General features: G+C 44.2%; 1 protein-coding gene across 3 annotated transcripts in view; it reads right to left on the bottom strand.

The window, feature by feature from the left end:
- The window catches only part of chrm2a (cholinergic receptor, muscarinic 2a), a 71,153-nt gene extending 58,323 nt beyond the window's left edge, over window positions 1-12,830 (bottom strand). The window contains exon 1 of one of the 3 annotated variants that reach the window (XM_070991741.1): window positions 12,718-12,830. The gene's annotated coding sequence lies outside the window, so the exon portion shown is untranslated. Of the gene's footprint in view, window positions 1-11,099; window positions 11,446-12,717 lie in introns of those variants that run through there. The other 2 variants (XM_070991742.1, XM_070991743.1) reach the window with 2 other exon arrangements.
- Between the last annotated feature and the right edge of the window lie 309 nt (window positions 12,831-13,139).

Here is a 13,139-nt window from a genome sequence, read left to right as displayed (position 1 = left end):
CAAAGCAGAGCTCATGAGGAGCTTTAAGTGTTAAAGCGCCGCACTGGAACAAAGTGTCAAAGTCACATTGTAGTCTTTCATGATGTTTCTTTAATTTATGGCACTTCTGCTGTTTAATGCAAAAGCTACCGACGGGAAATGACAGGAAACATGAAGAGGGAGAGGGAAAGAGAGGGTTATATGCATTAGTGTTGAGCCACTGAAAAAGCCCATATTTTAGTCTTTCTGATAACAGACTGTAATCCCAACCAAATGTTAAAAATTCTGACATTTCTGCTTTTATTTGACCTTAACTTGTCCCTTATTGGAAATTACCTGGATCAAATAGAAAGTGGACTTCACCTTAATCACTCCAATTAGGCAGCTGTAGCAAACACACTTTGTATTTTCCTCACATTGATTGTTGTCACTGTGTGTGTATGAAGCAAACTGGTTGACCTTTCTAGCATACCTTCCTCTAATAAAGCACTAATTACAGTAAGAGTCTCATTAGGATTCGAGAGATTGGCAATAAATGGCTATTTAAATACAAAATAAGATCCCCGGCAACTGATTGCTGGAGGCTGTGTTGACTCACGACCTAAAAAGTTCAGTTATTATTACTTTGAGGAGTGAAAGGTTGTCTTCCAGAGAAATTACCAAAAGAAAAAAGAATCTTCAAAGTAGCTCTGATCACCGAGGCTCACGGTTTGAAGAGTCGTCTGCAAAGGGGGAACATTTCTGATCGAATCAGGCCTGCAGAGTGTGACGAAAAGTCAAAGGCAGTGCCAGATGCTACAGGTGCCTAGTTAAAGTGATCAAGACCCGCTTTCCATTTAGATCTCACAGCAAAACAACAACTCAGACATTTCTCAGTTCACATGCACGAGCCACTTTTCCTTAGACTTTTTAACTTGAGGGTGTCTACAATGTTTTACAAGTAGACAGCCTGAGAGTTTGTCTCAATGCTGCTGAATGCTAAGGTGTACGATGCCCAAAGACGTTGGACTACTAATGTATTTGGCCTGATGTGAAATGAATTGTTCGCTGCTCCTCCTTTAAGAGTAAAGTGTTTTTAAATCATGCATCTTGGCAAAGTAGGTTGCCAACTCTAGAGGCACCGAAGGCTTAAGACTGATGATTTCCCTGCTAAAAATTCAAGGATATTAAAATCTGTGACTAACCAAAGTGGAGAATGAGGAAGTGCTGTTTTCCCTCACAAAATCCAACACTCGAGCTTTAGCTTTCAGCACAAAGTGAGTCAGCATCAGTCTCACTCCACAAAAAGTGAGGAGTCAATTGATACTCCTGTCCTGTCCTCCATGCTAACAGCTTCCAATTATCAGGCGACTGGGGAATGAGACCTCTCTGATTTAGCTATGTAGGGCCGTATTGATTGGACTGGAAAACTGTGTAAAATCCGAGAGAAGTGGGATGACCTTGTCTCTTGTGCTCGTCTCCTGACTGACAGACAAAGTACAGACAGCTGTGGAGATGTACCTGCATAGCAATGGCTTGAGCTGTCAGGCTGCCCAGTTGAACAGTGTGTTTTAATGGCAGTTCGAGCACCTTTTGTTTTTGTAAAGCGACGTCTGCCTGGGCTTTGATTTCAAGAGGGATTTGATCAGATTGCTCAGAGATTTGGTTTAATGGCTCGTAAATGGACACGACTTAGCTCGCGCTCGGTCTCTGGAGAATCACAGGGATTTGAAGCTGAAGGGGACCACGACAGTCCTGATTTCTCCTGAGTCATTCAATCAAGATGCTGAGATTCCACGATGACGGCGCCAACAGCAGTTTTACGAAGTGTTCCTGAGTCCACGTATTCATATCCTTCATACAACCATGTTCACAAACCTCGCTCCATCCTCGCTTGTGAACGCCTGAGCCTCCAGGATGCCCCTGTCTTACCCAATCATGATACTATCACCTGTTACCAATGAGCCTGTTCACCTGTGGAGTGTTCCAAACAGTTTTTGGAGCATTCCACATCTTTCCCAGTCTTTTGCTGCTCCTGTCACAACTCGTGACATGTGTTGCTGCATCAAATTCAGAATAAGCAGATGTTTACAAAAATCAATGAAGCTGATGAGGTCAAGCATCAAATATACTGCTTTTGTGCTCTTGGAAAAGTTCTTTCACTGTGCCTTTAAGTTTATTCACATGATCAGACATGTCTGTTCTCTGCTATGTCTGCTTTGTTTGTGAGAGGGCTGTCAAAAAGGGCCATCAGAGAGTGTGAACATAGGTGCAGCCAGCGCCTCACACAGTGAATCTATCCCACAGTCTGTTTGTGTTCCACTGACACAGTGGAGTCTCTGGACTCTGTCGGCAGTCCTGTTCCTGTCAAGTCAAATAACAGCATTTCAGATGGGTCCTCGCGCTGACACGGCGAGCAGGCTCAACGGGAGGCCGGAGAGGTTCGAAATACTGTTTGGGAAATGCGCAGAAGTCGACCGTGTGTCCACTGCAGAATCTGCTGCAGAATGCAAAGAAGTAGAAGAAGAAGCCCTGCGAGTTCCACAACACTCATGCATGCCAAGAAGATAACCTGGAAATGCCCACGTCAGTTCTTGCTGGCATTTCTTTCAAATGTCAAATCATTCACCTGGAACAGGTTACACAGACCTTCAGGGATCTTTGTGGTGAATGTCAGACCGGACCATGAATCTGTACAAAGCTTTGGATAAAGTCCACCGGCTTCCCACACTGAAGCCCGAAGGGAGGAAGCGAGACAGGTCTCAGAGTCTGTCATGGTGCACTTATCAAGTGTACATGTAATCTCAGGCTATGTGTTGTCTCTTAAATAACCCTGTCATGTTTATCCTGTGAAAGTATCTCATGACCCTATTTCCTGTGCAACTTAGAGTGATACTGTACGTCTGCATACTCCAGCGATTTCCCCTGAAGTTTGTTCCCCCAAATGCCATCAAACCAGACAGTGGTATTTACTAGCAATATCTGGGTTTCGTCTCACGTTTACTTTTAAAAGACAATGTAGACAGAGTCAATAAATTCAACCGGCTGACCGCATAAAATAAAACCACGGTTTACAGTCCCTCGGAGCATTGAAAAAAACACAGAACTCACTTATACCTGAGGCAATAAACAGGTCGTCACTTGCAAAAGCGCAGAAATAACCTGAGAGCAAACCGCAATCCAATAACATACGATGATTGTCACTGGACTTAATAGTAGTGGCTCAGAATGGGTTATACAGCAGCCACTCTCCCACCACCTCGCCGCCTCTGCTAGTGCTGTAGTGTCTCTCCAGTGTGCAGAGGAAAAATGTTTACCTTTTGATCTGATCCACAATATCCAGGGTCAGAGCCTGCGTTTATCTGTCGAGTGTGTACACAGTGTTCAGCCTCGCGTCGAGTCGTCTGTCTCGGAGGCAGCTCTAATTCCTTCTCTGGCCGGAGAAGTGAAGATGGTAATTATGTGACGCAGTTTGTAGACTACCTGGACACATTTTTCTCTTGTCACCCGTGCGTAGATGAAATGTCTGAACCCTTAAGCCGTTTCAGAAAATGTTTCCTTAAATTAATGATCGCGATCAAAACTCTGGCAGAGAGGAAAGTCAGAGTTCTTGTGGTTTTAAATAGCCTTCCTTTTATTGGAATGGAAAGGAACTGAATGTGCTGCCACTGGCCCCATGGAGAGATAGCTTTCATTGTGAAATGAGCTGAGGGTGATTCGGCTGTTCCATTTTAACTGGCAGTTTCAGGTGAGTGGACTCGTGGTGGTCATGGGGGAGCAAATTTTTCAGATTCTTAGGAAAGCCCAGGGACACGTCTGGCTAGCAGAGAATAATCATTAGAGCTGTAATTACAGAAAGCAATAAAGCTCAGATTTATCTTCTTGTACGAGCGTCTGTAAACTGATGGATGAATGTTATTCAAAATGCACATTCGTACTTTGTTTTTGGTTTGTGGGAGTCGATGATCATCATGCGCAGCCCTTAAGCCAAATCCAAACTTAAGAAAACCTGCCATGTGCTTCTGAAATTGCTTTTTTTTTTTTGCTGCAACCATTATATCTTCAGGCTTTAAGTAAGACAGGCGTTAATGCTGAATAATGGGATCCTGAATATGGTTCAGTTTGAAGTTGTCATACTACAAGCTGAAAAAGTAGCTGCTCATAGTGGCTAACAGTCTTGTTTAGAGTCTACAGTCATGCTAGCTGCTCCATGAAGCCATGCACAGGCTGTACTCAGGTCCTTTGAGCTAAATGCTAATGCTAGCACGGTAGCTTGACCATAATTTCAATGCTAACATGCAGTTGTTTAGCAAATATAATGTTTACCACGTTCACCATCTTTGTTTACCTTGTTAGCATGCTAAGACTTGCTAATCATTTTGTGGAAAACCACCGAACAGTCGCGAAGTCATTAAAAACTGTGAATGTCAACCTCATGGTGGCGCTAGAGGAGAAGTCAAGGGATCATAAAGGTCATTAGGAACCATCGTCTGGGCTCCATGAATGTCTGGAGAAAATTTCATGTCAACCAATTAAGTATTTGTTGAGATATTTCAGTCTGGACCAAAGTAGTGTAGAGACCAGTAGAACAGACCAATAAACTGTGTCCAGGCAGAACAACAGAATCACAGTCACAAGGAGGCAGTGATTCATTATTGATGTCAAGTACATGGTGCCTCCATTTGGCCATTATTCCTGTTCATCAGCTTCAGGCAGGCCTGTAATTAGGACAGCAATACCTCCAGGAGTACAGTTGGACTTTTATTGCCTCTTCAAATAAAAGTCAGCTGCCAGCAGCTTGATGTGCACTGAAAAGTGGACGGATTAACGCTTTGCTACTTCTAATGCATCAACCATACTGTAGCGTAATCTGTGCTAAATCTGCAGAACACTCAAGTGGATATTCAAGGTTGTGCATGCATGTCCATTTTCTGCCTCCTTTTTAAAAATGGTCAGACGTTCCCCTCGGCCTTGTTTGTCTGTCTAAACTATTTTAAGCCATTTTGATATCTGCTGTGGCTCTTGCTTCCCGGAACAAGCAAAGCCTCGTGTCAAAAACAAAAAAAAGAGCAGTCTTAGACTTTGTAAGCTTGGATTTTGTCCGCTGAAATACCAATTGCTCCTCCTGTTGGCTAATTGCTTGTTAGTGCTCCTGGCGCACGAGAAGAAAAAGTCACACAGGGCTACTTCAAAAACGCCCACACCAGCAGCATCTGCAGCAGCACAGTGAGATATTAAGGCGCCCTGTCATGCTGGCGCCGTTTACAAGAACTTGTGTCACCAGCCTGAGCTGTTTCCCCCTGCTGCTAAAGTTGCAGCAGAACAATTAGAGAGGAAAAGTAATCACCCCAAAATGTCATTCGTGCTCCCTTTCTTTCCACATCACCAAACTCTGTGTGAAATGTTAGCTTTTCTGTGTACGCGCCCCCACTACGCACAGGTCAGAGGAGGAGCTCGATCTACTTTTTTGTTTTGGTCTCATGTCTTACAATCTCCCATCATAGAGGAATTAGGCCTGCTGGCAATTGCAATTACCCCTCCCTGCCAAGGTCCAATGAGAGCAGACGGGCACACTGAATGTTTTATGGAGCCAACGATAATGGCAGAGCCAGAGCTTGAAGTAGCCGGCTGGAATTATCTGGTGCTGAGGCTTAGAGTAATTAAGAGCAGGGAAAGGCCGCTCGACATTATTGCTGGATGAGCGGCAAGACTGAGGAACACCTGAGGCTTTTGGAGGCAGAGCACATTCAGAGGGATCTCCAGAGATTTTGAGGGTAGCGCTACAACTGCTGCTGCCGCCGTCGCGACCGAACTATTGTTCAGAGTTTCACAATGGCTGGAATGTATGGTTCCATCACGCCGGCGTGAAACGGAGACAAACAACGCGAGGGTGAGAGTTAGCATTAGCGAGGCCAATTTGCAGCCAGGCTGTTTAAAAACAAAGTGTCCTTCTGGACGGCAAAGGAGAGGAAGCGGCTTTTTACGGTGTTTTGAAAGCCTGGGTTAAATGCCAATGTTCTTTGCTTTTCACTGCGTTTATCAAATAAACAAATCTTAATCTTCCTGTTTCTGATTGCAGTTGAGCATCACCATGGTGACCTGCTTTAGTTAAAAGCAGGCGCACTTTGCCCACCTAAAGAGTTATTTCCTGATTTTATTCAGATCTCCGGTGTATTCATTATGCAAACAATTTCTAATTACTATGCGTCGTTCCTGTTGAAACATACACGAGAAGTGAAGTAATACAGCATATCTGGGCTCAACATCACAACACAATAATGCATCACAGAGCTAAAATGATGTGCAGTATCAACTAAGTTTAACACCTTTCAGAAGATGCTGTTTGTTTGCATACGGAGTACAATTAACTGTCATCTGTTAACAGAAGTCTCAACGATCGCCTTTAAAACACTGTCCCTGCCCTACTCCAGAAACCTAAACAGTTTGCGTGTAGACGTTTAAACAAAGGTTTACGGCCGACTGGGGTGTTTGGATAAGAATGTCCTCAGAAAGTCCGAACTCGGCCCGAAGACTCTCCAGACATTTTTATTCTCCAGTTTACACGTATGTAACCATCTGCCTGTAGAAGATGTACATTTAAGAGGTTCGGCTACTTGAATGTTGTAAAATGTATGAAGTATGGATCAAAACGTGCATTCGTTGTTTTTATTCCCCTTTAAAGCTGCTACCATCAGTGTTTTTCACATTAAAAATTGATCAAACATGGATGGTGTGCCTCGAACTGATGAACCCACAAATAGTAACCACTTGACTCTGCAGCTCCCCTCAGTGCTACACGGCAATTTAGCATCTTTTAGCTCACTGTTTTGGTTTTGCAGCCCACATCTTCACTGTTTTGATCTCTTTTCTCCTAACATCTAAAGCTACATGAATCAAGACATCGAAAGCAAAGATAGAAGCGCAGATATACAGTGAATAATGAAAGCATGAGAATAAAGCCAAGGGTAGAGATAATATACAGCAGCAGCAGAGATGGCAACAACGACAGAACACCCCACACTGCTGAACGATTATTTATGCTAATTATCTTCCTCTGTGTGTCTGCATGATCTAAGCACTGACCTGCTGTGTTGTTAGATGGAGGCGATTGTTCCTATGGGTGTGGGACGGAGTTCTTCAGCCGGCACTTTATTATAGGCTATATGATGTCTACAGCATGGACGTATACATAATTATATCCAGCAATTGTAGTACAAACAGCAATTACAATTCCCAGACCATTTGTAATGATTGATTGTAATGATTTGGTTTAACCTCAAGGGTGCATGAGAGTTGCTGGAAATAACGCTGCACTACAAATGAATGTGACTCAAGTGTCTGTTCATTCTAAAATAAATCAATACAGGAGGTCGAATACTGCACGTAAAAGGCATATCTAATTATTAGGTATCCAAACAGTGTCGGTCAGTGGTTTTGACCAGTTTGCATTTATGGAGGATGCACAAAGAAACGTACTCATAAAATGCATTTGTCACTGCTTGATTTCACAAATCTGTGAGACGTTTCCATCAAACATTTCGCTTCTGCAGTGCGTGAGGAGCTAATACGCCGCCTAGGTGTCGCAACTGCGCACGTCTTTGCCCAGCGAGACGCATCCAGAGCAAGGCGGACAAAATCACTAACCATCATGCAATGCACTCAGCAAAGTGCACAGGTCTGCGTCGGTCCAGCTTATCACAAACAAGGCTAAAGTTAGCGACTAGCTCGTGAGCAAAGTGGACAGTTTGTTGATCAAATAACAGATATGCGTCCTCAGGAGTTGGCGGATTAAACTCCAAATGAATGATAATGTCGCTCCATGTGTTCTGTGTGTGCAAGCAACTGCTTGTTAACGTCACAGCAGCAGCAGTGTTGTTTCTGCTGCCCCCAAGTGGCCAAAAAAACCCATTAATGCAGGTTTAAAGTAATCAGGCACCCTGAACCATGAGTGACAGTATCATCACACCGCTTCCACCATCTTCACTAGGGCTGAAAATAAAACATGTTTTCCTCACTCGCATATTACCTGAGGTTTTTTTTATTTTATTTTGATCTGCAGACTGACAGTAGATCATAGCTCCACGCTGCCGTAATGTCTGCAAACACATCGCTCTCATGTCTGATACACGTCAAAGTCTTGCAGCGTGTGCTGTGTGGATCAGCATTCGGGTTGTCAGATGTATTCTGAGTCACACAAAAATTGTGGGTCCACGCAGGCTGCACACTTCAGGGAGCTGCTGAGCTGATTTCATAGAAGAGACTTTATGAGCAATTACAGGGTCACTGAATCCATTTGTATGTTGATGAAATATGCTGACACAATGCTGTAAGTAGTGCTTAGTCCATTGATTCCGAGTCTTTTGTTACAAATGCAATTACGCCGGTTTGTTTCGTCTAACTCTCTCTGTCTGCTAGATAATGACCTTAAGGAGGAATCTCCCTCCTCCCATCCTTTCCAATCAATGCCACTTCGTGCGGTGGTTTAGTGGCACTTCATATTGTACAGCTCTGCAATCACTCAGCATCTGATAAGAAGCACAGTTAAAGGGTACACTAGCCATTTGTCCCTGGCTGGAGATACAGCATCAGCGTGTGGGAATCTGCATGAATGTGAACACAGCTTACTACACGGATATTTAAGCTCATGAAGCCATATTTAGACATACGTATGAGTCAAATTCATCCTCATCCTGTCAGTCTTTTCACTGACACAACCTTCATCCACACACACACTGGTACGCTGCTTGTTCGCTGTTATGTAAAACCCCTTCACAGAATCTCTTTTCATCTCTTCCATAAAATTTCCACGCGTTAGCTGAAGCCAGTCTTCTGTTTCTGCTCAATGAGGGCTTCCTTCGACACCCGGCCGACGCTGCGTGGACCTCCTCATCCGCACGGAGCAAAAATAACATTTTAATTGCGTAAAAATAAAATAAATAAGTGTGTAATGGCAGAAAAAGAAAGCGATTAGAGCAGGAGCTCAGTGCAAATAGAGGAGCCTACTGCGGTTGAAAGCGTGATAATTAGACATTCCTTTCTGTGGGCGCCAGCTACACAGATTCACTAATGTGCACTGTGCAGCCGCTCTACAACCGAGAAGCTTATGTCCATGGAATGAGGCACCCCACCGGCTAAATTTAACTTTTTACAAAAGCAACCTCGCCTCTAACACTGTCTCCACCGCTGCCAAAAACACAGATTTGAGAATATGTGTGCAATGTGCATTCATGGTAGGTAGAAGCGTTGGCATGAGCCTCCTCCTTCAGTCTCTCCTCCTCTCTCTGTCCTCCATGTGAGTGAGACAGAGGTATATTTTCATGTGTCACTGTGAAAGAAAACAGCCAACACATATATGTTCCAGAGACAACAAGCACCATTTTTTTTACAGTTGCTTCTTAAATCCTGGAAATTCTATCACAGAGTTTGATGAATATGCTCCTTACATGCGTCACTTTCCTCCCTTCTGCATTAACCAACATGCCAACAGGCATGAATGCAGAATCGCTGGCCAAGCATGATGTAGGAATCAATGCACACCATCATTTGCTGACACTTCAAGTAAAACATATGCACAATCTATAATATCTGCATCTCTAATGTAACATCAATAGATTTTGGGAAGAACGTTGAAGAAAAAAAACAAAAAAAGCCACACGTCTGACCTTGGTAAACCTCGGAGGGCTGGCAGAAATTGAAAAACCCGTCAAATAACTGTGCAGTCACGGTGCATCCAAACCTCATCCATCAGCATCAGGGTGTCAGACTGGGTGATAAGTGGAAATGGGGCGCAACAAGTCTGAGGAACTTCTGCCAACTTCTGCAGTGACGAAACACATTGTAAGACCAGCAGAATGCCCAATTTTACAAGCTTGTTTAAGATGTTTTCAGCGGACGGAAACAGTTTGCACTCAAATGTGCCTCAGTCCTTGAAATCATTCAAAGAAAACTGAGGATGTTTAAAACTATATGATAATACTGAGAACGCTGGAGAAGATGTGCAAACAGCTTTAAGTAGTTACAACAGCATTACTAAAGGAGAATGGACTGTTTCACCAGCTGCTCATGATAATCACATTTTCTACAATAAACAATAGGATTATAATGCAATAAGAACAAAATGTCAAATTATTTTGCTCTCAGTCATGTGAAGGATTTAATCAAATCCAAACAAATGGCTCATCTTTCTGGCTGTGCTTTCAGAGGCTCTGATTGCACCATGTGAATTCTGAAACCTGAAGGGTTTTTAGTGGCTGTACTGACTGGACTAACTTTTCTATGTCAGCATAGTACAGTAAGTTGTCACAACTGTTTCTTTAATGCCTTTGGTTCAAGTGTTGGAACAGATGGCACCCAGTCGTGATCAAGTATCCACCAAAAAATCTTCAGAAAAAGCGCCCAAATTATTTTTCAGTGCATTCTGCACATAGAAATATCACCTGTTCCAGTGCAGTTCAAAAACAGTGCATGGCGGAAGTGATGGAAACTTTCTAATGGATTCCAGACTGTGGCAGAACGCAAATCACTCCTCCTTCTGGCACCAGATCACATTCCGAACTGGAGATCTGCCTGAATGGGCAAGAACAAAACCAGCATTGTCCTGCACGCCCAGGAACAAGCAATCAAGACACTGAAGGCGACACTGCTACTTTTTGTTCAGCTGCCATCTCTTCAAACAAAACCAATCACCAGCAGAGACTTAATCAAGGTCAAGCCACAGCACTCACTCACGCACTGCACAGCAAAGCGACAAATGAGCAGCAAATCTCTGCGCAGCTTGGTGCTACAGGTGAGCTGCATCTGCACTGTTATCAAGGACCCTGCTGTCAATATAATGGCACCTGATTAAATAATACATTCAGTAACAATAATCACAAACTAAACGTACTCTGTCTTTTTATTAAGTCCTCGAATTCACAGTGACGAGGGACTCGTACAGACCACAAATTGTCTGTTGCAGCGAATCGATAGCCGAGGAATCGTTTTTTCCCTCCTTGTTCAGAAGCAGAGACTCGAAATAACGAGTAAACACATTTTCCTTCGCAGGGAATTCTCATTTTTCAGTTTTCCCAGCTCCTCTAACGCAGACTTCGCTCGCTCGTTACTGCCAGAGTGAAGTCAGATGCTCCAGAACTACAACCTACCTCCATCCATCACAAGCAGACCTCGTCCCACTGCTCTGGTTTATCCATCCACGTTTTTTTTTGGTTCCCCCTTTTCATTCACACTGACGCGACTAAGCTGTTGTTACTCGAACTGTCATCCCGATTCCGAAAAAACCAGCATGTGCCGCCTAAATTCGAGTGGTGGAAAAAACAGAAACGCAGCGTGAGTAATCACAGCTTTACCTTTTGGATACCGCGTCCTGAGTCCAAGCTCACCGCACGTCATTCAAAGCATGATTTTGGAGATCCACTCTGAGCGTGAAGCAGCTCAACTGTGAGAGCCAGAGTCACACAAACCTGCCGTCTCAAGTCTGTTCGGTTTCTCGCGTTGCGCTTTTACGCACGTAGGCTGTGGCTGCGACGCGTGCTCGCCTCTCGTTCTTTAAGCAGGTTTGCAGATCTCAGCGCATATATAATCGCACCACTTTGCTATTTGTTGGTATAAAGACATTTGAATCACATGGCAGCAGAAAAAAATATCGTTTTCATCGCTCTGTTGTGGTCAAACTCGCTGAAATCAAAAACGGTTGATCGAATGGAGGAGACAAGAGAGCAGGCTGCTCCTGGGCAAAGACACTCACGCAGATCTGCATCTGTGCCGTGTGTCGATGATTAGACATCAGGGTTTTTAGCATGTATGAATTATCAAAGGGGGGACAATAGTGGAGGAACCAGTTGTTGCGTGAAGACAAGAAGGAAACGACAAGGACGCGTTTATCCAAAGCGCGTTAGAGTGCCATGAGCGCACATTACTGGAGAACCGTTTGGTATTTCTTTGGATAAACAATGAAAATATAGTGAGTAAAATCGACTAAAGAAAAACTGTGGCAAAAAAAATCGTGAAAAATGGGGGTTAACGGCACCGGATATTTGATGGAACAGCGCGCAATGTGCTGTAGCTGCTGGGAGGGTTGGATGAGTCTGGCTGAAAAATAAGACTGATGCCACTGAACCATGCAACAGCGCGATGCGATACTGAAGCAGCTTCAGGTGTGGATGCACGAAATAAAGCACAAATAAAGTTCTGCTCTCCGTCCACGACGCGCCATACGGCACAGCCAGCTGTGGATCAAGCGCCAAACATTTCGGTGTCCTCATGCAAAGCTTCCCCAGCAGCAGATATTGGCAGGCCTATTTAATTCCCGATTTTTCAACCGATTACATGGCCTCGAATGTTTTACATCGCTCTGTTGAGTTAAATACTAATGTAAGACACCTTTGTCACTCTGGCTGACAAAAGCAACTTTACAATCTCTGAAATTTTGAGGAAAAATCATTGAGAATACCACTAATGGCTGAGATTCCACATTTCGGCGTCTTTTACGCGCTGATGGATCGTGATCACAGGTGTTGACGTGTGTGCAGCAACGCGGCGGATACAAAGGAGACAGTCCCGTATCTGAAAAGGTTCAATTCCCCGCTGTCGGGGTGTCCTTGAGCAAGACCGCGAAAGGAAAGCTGCCGCCCGCTCGCTCACTAGGAACGAGCGGTGTACCTCCTGGTCTGAGAGTCAGGTAAACCTGCTCGATTCCTTTGGTTTTTATCAGAAAAGAAAACCAGTTCGTACAGTGCAAAGATTATTCAGATGCCAGCTTACCTGCTTTTACGCGGTCATGCTGGTGGCGTCTTTTGGTCCGCTTCATCGCACCGCGGCTGCATGTCTGAGGACATGCTTCTGGAGACAGGCTTTGGAGACGAAAAGCGCCTCGGCTGCACGGGGGAAAGTGGAGAGGTGGGACGCGGGGGGGAGGCGTGTGTTTGTGTGTGTGTGTGTGTGTATGTGTGTGTGCGTAGAGGGAGGGAGGGAGAGCTGGAAGAAGTAGGCTGGCATTTCTTTGACAATAATGACAGTCGTTATTTGCCTTTTAGATTCGGGGAAAGCAGGCTGAGCGTTTACCACAAGTGCAGCAGCACGTGATTTAAAAACACAAAAATCGCCCAAAGCTTTAAATTGCATTATTCGTCAATACACCAATTAAAGCTCACGCCAGCAGCTCAGACGTATGCCACCAATTTCCA

The sequence above is a fragment of the Chaetodon trifascialis genome, chromosome 22 (genome assembly GCF_039877785.1).
Source record: "Chaetodon trifascialis isolate fChaTrf1 chromosome 22, fChaTrf1.hap1, whole genome shotgun sequence".
In the NCBI taxonomy this organism is placed as follows: domain Eukaryota; kingdom Metazoa; phylum Chordata; class Actinopteri; order Chaetodontiformes; family Chaetodontidae; genus Chaetodon; species Chaetodon trifascialis.
Note: the sequence above shows the minus strand (reverse complement) of the source record. Positions and strands in the feature narration are given on the sequence as shown.